This window comes from Plodia interpunctella, chromosome 10 (assembly GCF_027563975.2).
Source record: "Plodia interpunctella isolate USDA-ARS_2022_Savannah chromosome 10, ilPloInte3.2, whole genome shotgun sequence".
Taxonomy (NCBI): Eukaryota; Metazoa; Arthropoda; class Insecta; order Lepidoptera; family Pyralidae; genus Plodia; species Plodia interpunctella.
The window spans coordinates 1,680,084-1,695,167 of NC_071303.1; the positions used below are offsets into that span (position 1 = coordinate 1,680,084).

At 35.4% G+C, this 15,084-nt stretch overlaps 1 protein-coding gene across 5 annotated transcripts in view; it reads left to right on the forward strand.

Moving 5' to 3' along the window:
- Nucleotides 1-15,084, forward strand: part of LOC128672913 (mitochondrial cardiolipin hydrolase-like) — a 125,404-nt gene that overhangs the window by 47,096 nt on the left and 63,224 nt on the right. The window lies entirely within an intron of this gene.

The following is a 15,084-nucleotide window of genomic DNA, read 5'->3' on the forward strand; positions in this document are numbered from 1 at the left end:
GCTCGTAAGCAGTAGAACTCATGACAGATGTCTTTAGGCGACTTAAATAAAATCTGACACCAGTGTTAGCAATAATACACTCGATAAGAAGAAGATTAAAACAAAGCAATGCACTTAGATTCGCCACGACCATGAACGACAGTGTTTTCTGTCGGTAGATTCATATTATGACAATCAAAACAAAAAGTTTAAAATCAAACTTGATATCACTAAACATGAAAAGACACTTAATAAAATTCTAAGCCCTTAAAATAAATAGAATTTATTACGCCCTTGAAATAAAACAAATTAATTCATAACACCCAATGTTAAACATTAAAAATATTTGTCATTGTGTTTCTATTCTACCTGAAATCTTATACAAATGTTAAGTAAAATGAGAAACTATTGAATAATTTCCACAGCCGATAACGCCACCCAGCCAGACATTGGACAAAAAACTGATGAATATTCAATATTAACTATAACTATTTAGGCTCATGGCGCTATGTTGAAGCAAAGGCGAATTGTGTAAAAAATCCGTTAAACTATTAGTGACAGAATTCCCGGTTATGTCGACAATGGCTTTTTTTTTCAATTTTTGTACATCATTTGTCACTAGGCCTCTTTCGGAGGGGCTAAACAGGATTCTGGGATGGCGGGCTGGGTGCGAAACACAGGCTGAAGCGATTTACTGTCGTTCTAACAGTGAATAGGTGACGTTCAGTCCGTCGTGTGAAAGAGACCAACATTGTTTAAATGAGTTTCTTTCGGCATTTATTCTCAACAGTTTCTAAATACGTTCTGGAATGCGAGTTTGTAGCTTTTTGAAAAATTATTATACAAATTTGTCGTGTAAAAATGCCTGTGACTGTCTTCTGTATATATTAATTGATTTGATCTGGGGATTTGACATTTGAAATATACTAAACACAGAGAACGACAGTGTACTGTAAGATAGAATATTTTTTTTTGCCATTTAAAGTGGAGATCGAGGAGCCCCTTGTCCATTGCCGGTTGAATAAAATATAATTATATTTCCCTATTTTATATTAGTACTTATTTGCTCATCTGATATTCTCTTGTTTTATTTATCTCGTCAAGCTGCCACAATATTTACACATAAAACGGGACTTGCCATGAACCTTTTTTAATGTAGTTGACGTTTCAAAGCGTGAAAATTTAAAAAACACAAATATTGACACAAGCCAAAAAAAAAAATTACAATATCCTTAATAATAGAACAAATATCATTAGCGTTTTAGAATCCTCGCAGTCTGCGGTCTTCTATAACGCTGTCTCTTGTAACATCCACACTTACATTCCCAAGCAAACCGCCGATAAGTAGTGGATTTAGCAACCATTATGTTTACTATGATTAATGTATTGCGATCCGCAATCTGTATAAGTTCGCCACGCGTGAAAACCAAACAAGTGACTATTGTATGTGTCACATTACAGTCACACATTTTTATGTCATGTGTGACTAATGGCTGCATTTTTAATGATACTTTTAAGACTGGCGGAGCGTGTGCGCACAATAGATAATGTATTGAAATCCCGGACAAATTGGAGCAACCGTTGTCGATGGAGCTTGCATTTTTTAAACATCGTTTCCGAAGGATAAACGGGTCAAATACAAGATCAAATGTCTGTCTGTGAGGTATGGTCTATCGGACGGTAAAAATCACATTAGTTTTAAAACATGTAAGATACACATTTAATATTTCTGCAAATTTAAAATTTCAACGACTTCAAAATCTTCCATCCTCTATAAATGGCGCATAGGTGGGTGTGTAACACATATAAGTAACATTTACAACTACACGTTTATCCTCCGGAGACATTAATACGCCATTTTGCTTTCATCTCGGCTGTATATCAGGAAACCAGGCCAGGTTTGTGGAGTAGGCATCGGCTAAAAATAGTGCGTGCGCCAAGCAACGGTCAGTTCACACGCACAAATCATAAACATTCTTCGCCGTACTGATTCACTAAAGTAAATGAAATTCTTGTTAGTGTAGTGACGCATAGTTTAGACACAGAGTATACGAGAGTACAAGCTTGTGTTGCAACTTGATGCTAGCGACGTGTAGCGGCGCGTAAACGCGACTGGTTTATTTGTATTTCTATAAAATTAAATATTAAAAAATATGAAATAAACACTAGCTGACGATACGTCGCCAATATCGGTTTCATACAAATATTATGCTCATGAATTTTACTTCATCTTACCTACTTATGTCATCTTTATTGCACAAATTAGTAGCATATTATTTATTATCACAAACGAGTACTTATCGCTTGAATTGACATTAGGAATGTCACAAGCCAAAGCTGCCTTCAATCAAGAATTGCCAAGATAACACAATATATTTACAACACCTACACCTTACTAAAGTACCTTACACTAGCATTTATTATATAAACTATTGGTTTAACAATATGATTTTCTCTTTTGGTTAAGACTAATTTTATATAAACAATTATATATAAATTTATATTTAAAATATGGCATAATAGGTGCCCTTCTGGCATAATAGGTGGTCACCAACACTGTTTGAATGAGTTTCTTGCGACATTTCTTCTCAGCAGTGGTCGTTCCGAAATGATAGTAGTTTGTAGCTTTGGTAAACATCATTTAATTTAGAATATGACGTGAAAAAGTGCCTGTGAAGGCCTAATTTCTGAATAAATGATTTGATTTTGATTTTATACCTCAGCTAAGTTCAGCTAAACCATCTAAACGGTCAAGTATTGTGAAGTTGCTTTGACTCTACAGTTTTGGTTGATCTATTTCTGCATGGACGCAATTTCGGCAATGCTCTAATTCATAGTGCAGTAAAAATAGGCGCATTTGCGGCGAAGGTTTCACGAAATCTTTTGTTGACTTGCCACAATGCTATTGAATTATGCTAATAGCATAGCATGTGCTATTTCGTTTCTGCGTGGCTATTTATGTCATAACTACGCATTTTCATTTAAAGCGTTTAAAATTACTATGCGACGACAATACTAAATGAAATAATGTTAAAAAAAATTGAAACTCTTTTATTTACGCGTTAACACAGTGTTTTGCAATTTTGGGAATTTAAATTGCCAATAGAAAACCTAGTATTAGATAGCAAAAATTATAAGTGGCTAGATTTAAACGATCAATTTGAATGTTGAATTTGAAAAAGGAATAAAATACTGCCAGTATTTCAGGATACATCATTCAAATCCAGCGATATCCTAATTGTATTATCGATTCAATTTCACACGATTCACTCCCATTTTCGTCAGTTCGTCCTTCGAGTCCCTTAATTTGAAATCCGTTCACCTTTGCGATTGTGTTCGTATTCGGATCGGCATAATTAGGTGAAAAACAGGAAACTCGTGGTTGTATTTGCAAGTAATTGACTGTTTGTTGTTAAATTTTGTTTGTGGTCTCATGGCCACAAACACGAAGATGTAGGCGTTACAGTTGTGTGCACAAATCAAATAATGAGAAAAGTACGATTTATATATATGTATATTTAAATTTCATACTTACTATCATTACTGGATAATACTAATACATATGCAAACAACCTACCAAAATAACATATGTATGATTAATCGGATCATATAATATGACACGCAATGACACGTGAAAATTTTTACCATCATAAATAAATAATTTAAAAAATATTTCTTCTTATCGAGTGTGTTATTCCAAACACTGGTGTCAGATTTTATTCAAATCTCCTAAATTCAATTGAATTCACACTATTGTATCCATGGTAAATCATTTTCATGACTTTTACGACTACCGCCATCTAGTGTCTGTATTATTATTACTATAAAAAGTCTTAGGTTGTTAACTAGGTATCCATCTGGGTTGGTTCTAATCTAATGTTTCGTGCATTTTACAAACCGTGCATGACCAATTTAAAAGTAACAAACCAATTTTAAACAATATTGCACTTTTTAATACAGCACGAACAGTTATCGCATTCCGAATCATATTTCACCCCAAACGTCCCTCGGAAAGTCGGCAAATTACAAACTGCCCACATAACAGTTGCAATTTTTGATATAGGGGCCGTGACTCACTTAATTGTTGCTTTCTACCAAAATAATCTTTAATGGCGTCGAAATTGGGCTAAATTAACAGTTGCATTGTTGATGCTATCAGTTTTGTACGTTGTTTTCAATATACATACGGATAGACAGATGGGCATGTACAGCATGTCAAATCAGCCTCTATGCGATGGCGGGTGTGAAAAGAATAGAGTAGATTTTTGTGCGGTTCTATGTATATTCTTCATCTTTGCGTGTCGCTGCTCTACTAACAATATCAGAATTACATTATCCAAGACAATTTTGTGTCGTCACCATAGCTTTGTCGGTGGCCATCGTCAAATCATTACGAGTGCACGAATTGGGGCATAGGAGGCAACATTGTAGGTGCTTCATAGACTGATGCGACACGCCACACTCGCAAAAGTTTAGCTAATCGTCTGTAATGAAACCCCATCTGGTTAAAATGTCCTTCTAGGTTATTTTAATAATAAGAGATCTACATTTTATATGATATGAGACTAGAGAGACATACTATCAACCAAAACCTCATCTATCCAAAACGTGCCCACACAAGTCCACTCCAAGCTTATATGGGGTGAAAACGGGGTCCAATTTCTGGTCGCGTGGCCATGCGGGCTGATAAATAATACCGTGTATTAATGGCTTAATATCTGTGTCGTCATCCACCTTATTCCCGTATACGCACGCGCGTGGGGTGAGCATGTATTTTTTCTAAATTGACACTAAGGCGAGATTAATCAGAGAGTGCTTGATGTGGAACGAAACGCCCGCATGCTGTGTTTTGATTTTTAGGGAATTTATGTGTTTATGATTTTCGTTGAGTCATCTAAAATTATCTTTTAATGATTCCATACTAATATCATAAATACGAAAGTATATCTGCCTGTTCCACTTTTACGTCTAAATCATTTCTCTTCCTTTTTGCCCAATTTTGGTGAAATTTGGAATAGATTTAGTTAAAAGATCCGAAACCAAACAACAGCGATCGTAATAATAAAATTTAAAACATTCGCCATTTCTCTCCAAACAGCACAGTAATAAGTTTAAAGAAAGTTAAGACCTTTTGTAGAAAATAAACAATCAAAAAGCACTAAAGGGGACAGCACCATAAACGCGACTTAATTTAACACCAGTCCAGTGTTTTTTACGAGCTAATAATATGTGGTTTGTCATTATACGCCTTGAATACGAAATGCGGAATCATAACATTTTATTTCCGAACGATATACTGTCAGATATATTTTATCAGATATAATCTCCCGGCCGCGGTGAGAGTAGTGTGTGAGATGCATTTTTATTTGTTTACGTTTCATTTTGTTGATAATCTTCTTCATTTTACAATAAATTTTTAAAGCGTTAGGGGGCTATTAAAGTCAAATATATGAAAACTCCTTATTCAAAATCAAGTCATCATTCCCAAATACGCAAATGTTTATTTTTAAGACTAATATTATCCTCCATTTACCATAATATAAAACCAAGTCCTCTGCTGCGTCTGCCTGTCTGTTCGCGATAAACTCAAAAATTACTGTACGGATTATCATACGGTTTTCACAAATAGATATTGTGATTCTTGAGGAAGGTTTAGGCGTATAATTTATTGTGTTTGTACCCAAGCGAAGCTGCGACTAGCTGCTAGTTATAATTGTAACGTATCAAATATCCAGTTCTTTTATCTGTATCCTGTATTGTTTCTGTTGTAATATTTTCGTAACAAGTGATATTTGGCGTTCATTATCAACTTATCCTGTAATCTTCCACTCCCAACATTCCGTCGAATAAAAAAAGTCTAAAACGGAAACGGATCAAAGTCTAGCTAGTGTCAACATTGTCCTTCTGCGAAACTGCAATTAGGATACCCATGACATAAATAAAAAAAAAACAAGCATAGATTTAAATAATTTTGTTACAAAGGCGCCGCTATATTTGCATTTAATTATAATAGCATCGAGAAAATAAAATGTACTATTGATATTTTTGTGTCAAAGTCGATTGAGAAGGGAAAAAAGATGGCCGTTATGACTGTGAAACGGTTTATTTGAATTGTGAATGGATCGGCGTCCATTTTAAATTGGATTTATTTGGTGTTTATAAATTTTAGATATTGAAATTTAGAAGATTGTTATTTAAACTGAATATATTAATCACACACTCACACCCAAACTTTCGTATTTATAATGTTTAGTAGAATATTATTATAAACTGATATTATCGTAAGTATGTGACCTATGGTCTAATATATATTCCTTATTAATGTATTTAAATTTAAAACACACTGAATCGATCATAGACCGCAAACTGCTTCTTTCAATTTCATGGAATTTTGTGGCATTATGTGATTGTTTACGAGTACATTATTAAACTATTTCATACATTTTTGGACTAAACAAATTAGTAATGACAATGACAAAAATATAATCGATATTGCTGAATGTCACAGCTCAGAATTAAACCATACACGGGATGATGGCAGAGAGAGAGAGTGATCACGTATAATTTTGATTATATATTGATCAGATTTAAATAAGTTAAATGCCGTACCGTGGTTAATAAAACTAATCATACAAGGAAATAGTTTTACCGAAAGATAAAGTAGAAGGAATTTAGTTTAATAATAAAACTTCCGTTGCGTTGAAGATAGCAAGTTACATAATATAATAGTAGCGTTGAAGACAAGACACGATGACGGATGACATCAAGTATCGGTCGACGGCACCGCACGATAAGCGATGGGAGGTCGCGACACAGCACGGTAACCGATAACTACGTTTTGGTACATTTCTGTGATAAATGTATTTTCCTCAAAATTACCGTTGTCACTTTACTAGTGTTTCTTTAGATAAATCACTAGTTCCTTTTTAAATATAATAGAACTAATGTAGGTTTTGACAGTTGTGTGTTTTATAAACTTAAGCGACAAGAGCTTTTAAATAGATGGAAGAAGCATTTTCAGAGAGAAAACACTGAAATGTTATATTGAATTAATACTTAAAAAGCTCTCAAAATTAAAAATGCATCATGTAATAGCGCGTTTTAGTATTAATATATCATAGAATATTTGTTGTCTTGTCATTGTTGTCTTTTGTCATCATCTTTTCAAACATTTTCTGCCCACTGCCAAGCATGTCTTTCATATTGACGACCATGGTGGCGAAGTGGTAAAGTGCTTGCCTCTGAATCGAGACCTTGGCCCGGGTCTTGGATGTTTATCTATATATGTATATGTTATAAAATATAGTATCGTTGAGTTAGTATCCCATAACACAAATATAGAACTTACTTTGGGGCTAGCTCAATCTGTTTTTTCCTAATATATTTATTTATTTTATTTATTTATACGAGTATACGCAAAATAGCTAGCTACATCTAAATGAATCATTTTGCACACAAAATATATAAACGAATGTTATTTCACACGTATCTTACATAAATTATTAAAGAGACAAATAGAAAAGGTCCCGCCAGTTTCGGAACATTAGACAAATGATGTGGGTACAGTCGAATACCTAAGGACTTTTAGTGTACTTAGACAAATGAGATGACGTCTAGCTTTTCATTGTTTATTGACGTAGAGCGTGCATGAGCAGCGGTAGGTTTTGTGTAGGTATAGTTGCGTCGAATCATTACATATACTTGCCAGAAATGTCCGGCAAGGAAATGATGAATGAAGTTTAGCATATTTTTTTCTTCTTCTTGACCTTATACCACTCACGTGGGGTGGGGTTACATACCCCACCTTCCTTCCTTCAATTTCGTTCTGTCATTTGCCATATGCATTGATACTCCTTTCCTGTTAATACTATCCTTGACACACTCCATCCATTATTTCTTAGGTCTTCCTCTATTCCTGGAACCCTTTAATTCCATCTTTAATGCCCTTTTTTATACTCTTATTGCATAAAATTACAAAAATATTGTATCAATGGTGGACTTAATGCCATGTGGTATTCTCTACCAGTCATAAGAACAAACAGAGATATATTTTGCTATTCTTGTGTCTATGTAACAGAATAATCTGAACTGATATAACCGACTATAATTTATATTCTTCACCATATTATGCACCATTATATCTAAACTTAATTTCAACCTGGACATTTCTGGTTACCACGGAATAACCTATCAAAACTTTCGTAAGTCAACTGATTTTAAGTACAACTGAACTTCGTAAGTCATGAAAAATTCAATCAGGCAGGAATTGTGATGGATTATTGTCCCTTGTATACCCTTCTACAGACCTTATATACCTAAATACAATCTGATCTACACAAATAAGTCCCCAGAGCGCTAAATGAGCAGGCTGCGTGCGAAGGGCGCCCGCAAAGTCACTTCTATTCGCCTTTGCCCGGGAGAGGTAAACAAACTGGGTTCCCGTTCCCACTGCTCGCTTTGTGGGGATTGGGGGGTCACGGGATCTTGGGATTGTTGAACTTTGTGTGCCTTGGTGTTCTGGGTTGTGGAGACGCACTGTGTTGGCTTTGTTCATATGACGGAAAGGTAGGTAGGTAATGTATTTAGTGAAACTTATGTTTAACTCATCTCTTGATGTTATTACTCTCCGTTTTGTTTTAATGCTTATTTCACTCGCTATACACTTTCGACTTATGTTCTCTTTCACATAACCCCTGTTTACGTTAGTCTTCCTACATTTTTGATTCTCTTGTCTGTTTTGTATGTCGTACTAAAATGTTACAACATGGAGAGTTTAGTGGAAACGTTTTCTCTACGCGTTACAATATTCTTAAATGAACTGTGTTCTTACCGCAATACAGACAATTTGAATGTCTAGTAGCCCTTACGTGTTTGTAAAATAAGACTTTATAAAAGTCTAGATCTTGTCCGGGGCTTTGCTCCCGTGGGAATTTTGGGATAAAATATAGCCTATAATGGTGGAAGAATTTTTGAAATAGGTTCGGTAGTTTCTGAGATTACCCGCCTCAAACATACACACTCACATAGTCACAAACGCTTACCTCTTTATAATAATAGTATACATAATACAAAGGACCTGTTCCTAGGTAGAATATTGAAGGTGACTTGTCGATGAGGTAAGGTTGATTTAATTTGAAATTTTCGTTATTGAGTTACCCGAGTCAATTGGAAACGTTTTCTGAAAATGTGCTCGCTAAATCTACTTTAATTTAATGTAGTTAAGATTTTATAAATGACATCGAATTTTCCATGAAATTCGATTATCGCGTACGTCCTTCTGTCTAAAGATAACAACGATTCTGTACAAAAAAAAAATTGACAGTAATTGAATAGATCTAAAAACGAGAAGGACTTTTGCAAGAGATGCTTTTATTTATAACGTAACATCTATACTTCCATCTGTCTGTCTGTCTGTCTGTCTGTCTGTCTGTCTGTCTGTTCCGCTATGAAATTTGGTATGCATTTAGTTAAAGACCTCCGTTCAAACATAAGCTACTTTTCTTTTTCCAAAAATCGACCCCCAAATTACAATAATTGGGGGTAAAAGTTTGTAAGAAAATCGTCTGACTGAAAAATTAACGCGTACGAAGCCGCGGGCAAGAATCTAATAAATCTTTATGGGAATTATTATCAAATATTTTTTGTCTTCTAGCATATCGTGTCGTAGTCGTGTGTCGAACACAGAACTGAAATCTGTGAAAATGACGCCGGCATCTGCGGAATGGCGGATAGCGTAAAAACTATATTGCCTACGAGCCGCAGGTCGTCAATAACTTTATAATTACCATTTCTACAACAAGAGTACCACGAGCGTTATAAAATCCTTGTCGCAGTAAAAATGCGCTCAGGACTCTGGGAAAAGGTAGGAAACCGCAAAAGCAATTTACAGTTTTATGTTCTCTATTTGTTGTGCCCATTAATGGGATAGCCAGACCGAAACTATACCGTTTCCATTTCAGCCTCATAGGATCAAATTGGGCTGAAACTTGGCGTTTTTAAAATGGCCTGATTCGGCCCATCCCCGATTGTGCATTTGACTGAGCCAGCGAGGGTCCTATTACAGTATCGAGTGGCTTACGTGTCGATGAAAGTGCTAATGTTGTTGTTTTACGCTGTTATTATTAATTTTATTTTCCTGCACAAGCGAGTTACGCGATTTGGACCTCAATGCCGTCGTAATAGTTTTTAAATTGGAATCAATTTAGGTACTATGATGTTGACTGTATTACCAGTTTTGCAATACTAGAGCTGCATATATATAAAGATGTTGCGAAACCGGGAATCCTCGTGAATATGATTTTATTTGTAATTTTTATTTTCGAAATCTCTATACTATTTGAATTATTAAATTACTTATGATATAAAATTATAATAAAGCATATCTTGGTTTTTGCGTCTTCAATCGTAAGACAAATGAATTCTCATTTTCCCTATGCCTAAAATGATGAATCGAGACTCGGGAAACTACGGCCCGAGTCAAAAATGGAGCATTTATAAATGTAGCCTTATTTTCGTGACCACTTAGACGGATCACTGCACTTGCCAGAATTAGACTGCATTGGGGTCAACGACCCGTCGAGTGTCCTTGTTTGTTCACATTCGGCGCTGTTATCAGTCCCAAAGCAAATATTATTAGATAGACGTTACCGTGATTTGCGTTTTAGATTCACGATAATGACAAATGGAAATCGTTTGTGTTGTGAACTCGACCGATCACGGTCGAGTGTATATAAGATATAATACTTTCGAATTAACGAATCGTTACTCTTGGCCTGTTAATGTCGCCAGTCGTATCTTTATTCTCGTGCAAGTCCTTCGTTTGTGTAACAGCAACATGCGAGTTTATAATAAATTAGTATAAAAGACTTTTGAAGCGAGCTTAGGACACCCATTGACCAAGTGGTTAATGACCTGACCAAAGGCGCAGCGAAATGCTAATGCAGGTTCCAACTGGTCGTCTTGAAAATCCTTGATCTATGTCCAGTCTAGTACTTTCTGTAGCTTAAAGAAATGATGATGTTGAAAAGACTACGACACACGTGTCTTACCCCTACGCAATACTAAATGTTATCGTTAGACAAACATCACTAATTCTGCCTAGATCACAAAACAGTCTCAAAGAGAAAGCATCCATCAATCCCGCATAAATGTTTTGAAAGTAAGCCATGAATGATTCAATTGTGGATGTCGGGCAGGATAACATCGCGTCACACTCTGACATTGGACTACATGTTTACAACGTGTCGCATATCGTTGACCTTAGGGCGACTGCACAAGTAGCTCTTCTATATTCTGCCGATACATTTCATATCCTTTCACTGATTCGAGCGTTTTCTCCTCTGCTAAAAGTATTGGAGCCTAGGCTCCGGGTAAAATGTTATACACTTTTGATGACTTGAAATTATTATCCTTACAACTCCGGAGCTTCTATGATAACATTATCATTAGATCTACGATTTTCCTATTCTGTTGTTACTTAAACATTAAACTTGTACCCTGAAATATTTATTTCATAACTACATTAGTTTAAAGACATTTTTTCGAGTACATTATCTACGAATTCTCATTGCAAAAAAGCATTGAACGTCTTTTAATTACTATCATTAATAAAAATATATAGTACATTTTTGTACTATATCGTTCCCGCATTGTCTAAGTTAAAGTATGAAAACAGATGATTTCATCCACATAACTTTTTTTTCTAAAAGTAAAAGCTCGTTGTACAGAAATCCTATGATTATTCCCGCTGAAATATCCATAGTCCCGTTTTAAAATGGTTAGTATTCCGTGCGTCAGAGACTCGAATATTTTGACTACCAGGTGATAGCATTTTACATAAACGTGGATGTCGCGATATTTTGGAATTCGTTACGAGGAGATCTGTAAATATTTATGTTTTTATCGATTCCGCCGCTGCCACTATGCTGATAAATATGGACCTGTCTTGACTTACAATTTCAAAAGATTTTCATCTTTTTGCTGTAGTCTTGTTAAAAATATGTCTAGAATTAGGTTAGTCTCTGTTTCCACGAAAAGTGGTATTACCAGAAAACGATATTTTTGCTGGGTCTAAACTAAAGGTATTTGTTAGCATAGCTGAAATCTCTAAAAATAATCAAAATATTTAAGAGATCAATCTGACATTAGAAAAAGTAATTGACTTATAAATTTGTTTGTAGCGAACATAACGCTACCGAAGTTAGAATTAGTTAATTTCACCACTCCTTTTTAAAACGTCTGTAATCCCCATGCTAATTTCAGCCACGCAAGCTTGCCAAAACAGTTTTTGTCTAGTATTCTGAGAACTGAAAGTTCATGGAACTCACCTTGCTAGCGACCTCTGGATATAGGTTTTTTAACTTTTGTAAACACAGTTCGCTCGGCAGAAATGCTATAAAATTGCTCATTTCAAACGCTTAAAACATAAGTGTCGATGGTGACTCGCGTCGAAATAGGTTGCGAATACCTTTAGAATACCTGGTCTTTAGATATGAATATTTTAAATGTATGCTATCTAGAGCAAAGATAACACGCTAGTTCTTGCATTTGTAGGTTTAAAAAGTTTGTATTATTTTTGTTTAACAAGAAACTGTTGAAAACTATTAACATAGCTAAGAAAGTGTTCCCTTCCATGTGGAATACGAGAAAACTGTTCTCCCTTTGAATACAGAACAGATGCAGTTTTTTCAACCCCATAAGGAAATCCCAAAAGTAAATGCTTGTTTGCGACAACCATAATAAGTCAACACATGTATTGTTATAGAATTCCTTGTAAAAGTATAAATTGGTGTGGTTGCGTGCTGGTCCCGGCGCGGCGCCGCTGAAACGAGTCGCGTCGCAAAAAGTCGCATCCAGCCCGCATTGCACCACTGTGCAGGCAGCACGTCGCTATTCCTGACGAGGTAGACGGAGATTTATTCCTTAAAGAAGAGCGGGAGTTAAATTTGTCATTTATTAACGCTAATATATATATATATAATAACAATGTTAGAGTTTGTAATAAAAAAAAAAATACATTTCATTTAAAAGATCTTGCTTTTTTGATTAGATTTTTGGTATCCTAAACACTCAAGAAGATGACAATAAGCGACATTTCTAGTCATTGCAATTTTGAGAAATGATGTGATAGTGACAACGTTATAAAGTGTCATACACAGAAGTAGACGGATTTCGATGTTATTACTGCGAAAATCTTAATGCGATTTTTTTGGTCGCAGACAGTATTTTTTATTTCTCTTGCAAGACCAAAATCGCTTTGAAAGGTAATGGAATAAAAAGCGGCGTCCAGTCCGCAATGCAGCGGCCGCTGGCTGCAGGAATGCGGGCTTCGTGTCGGCCATTATTGAGTTGAGACTATCATCCATGTCCGAATGTGCTTTAGTAACGCGACTAGGCGGCGCAATCAAAGTTTCAGTTTTATACGTATTTCATGTGTTTTCTTAGCTTTATTTCTACGAATTCCAGGTACCCAATTACACTTCTCGTTTGAGTAACTTGCAGACGTCTTTACAACCTTTTCTTTATTCCCTCGAACTTTATTTTATCATGTTTAATTATTGCCGATGATATCCGAGTGTAATCGCATGTCTCATCGTAATACATTTTACATTTACCTTGAAATTTTACACAAACTAAAAGCGACTCCTATGACTAAAATTTTGATTTCAACGCTGTGTTCAAGAACGCTGTGTTAAAATTTAAACAGAATATGTAATTCGTTTCCATTTTATTACTTTCAAAATTGCTGGAATAATCAATACTGAACCTTAAGTCCTACGTGCAACTCACACTTGCCTCTTTTATGATATTGACTTTACCACAGGCGCTATCGAAACATAGGTCATTGCACCTCAGTTATGATATAGATAGAACTTTTTTTGTACACGCCAACTGTAGACGATTTCACTGATAGCATCTACTCGACCAAGTTCAAAATAACTATTAGTGATGCAATAATAATTATGTTAATTACAACAGGATTAATTTCATTTCTTAATTGAATTACCAGGTTTTTTGTTCAACGGTTTCATAATTTGTGAAACGGTTTCATACAAACGGAATATTTTTAGATGTTCTTGTAACTCTTAATATGTCTACCATGCTGTTTCCGCTCGATCCCGGTACTAGAGGCGAACCCAAAAATACCAATGGTCTGACCACTAAGGATATCTAAGAGCATGCGGGCGGAGTGGTGAAGAGAAAGTAGAAAAGCGGACCCTGGGCTTCGACGTTGCGGCTGAGAAAGGAAGCGGAGAAATTCACAAATGAGAGAGAGTGATGTTGAAACCTTGTATATTATTTGCCAATGTTCTCAGAATCGTGAGTGTATTTTCGTAAATGATTACTTTGTCAAATTTGCCCATTGCTACAGCTGAACATACAGAACAAGAGACGAAAGAAGTTGCTTATTACTACTGGTAGTACGGCTGGTAGTTACAAATTAAGGATAGGTTAGTTTACGTCAAATGTTGCAAAAGCTACGACGCTATGAAAATCAATGTTCTATAAAGAATTGGTAGACGTACACTTTTTTTAAAGATCTCAGTGACGTAAAACAGTATTTTTGCATAGTTATTAACCACCAAAACCACGGTTACGACTTCACGAGTGGCCACTAAAACCACCAGTGCCTAAAACATAAAACCTTTGTTAGACTATCACAAAAAGTAAAGCTCGTGTTATTATTAATTAAGATAATGTGGGCCCATTATTACGTCTAATTAGATTCTAGAGCGTGTCACACATGACGGAAAATCTATGTTCCGAGACCTTATGTAATGCTGGGCTTACACGGAATTAGTTTGCTGTGAACTGAGCCTGCTGGCATACAGACAGACACAAAAATTACAAGTTGTATTAGTGTAGTATTTGCATCTAGTGTATTACAAAACATGATGAAAGCGAAAACTTAATCCAGTATAATTATTTCTCAAATATTTACAACGGTAAATATTGAATAGTAGACATATTGTATGAGTGCATCCATTTATATTGTATAAGTCTTCCGGAATGAATTGTCTAAATAAAAGTGAAAATCCGTCAATCAAACAGACAGACGACTTGTTGTATATACCATGTAGTGATGATTTATCTTATGCCCCCTAG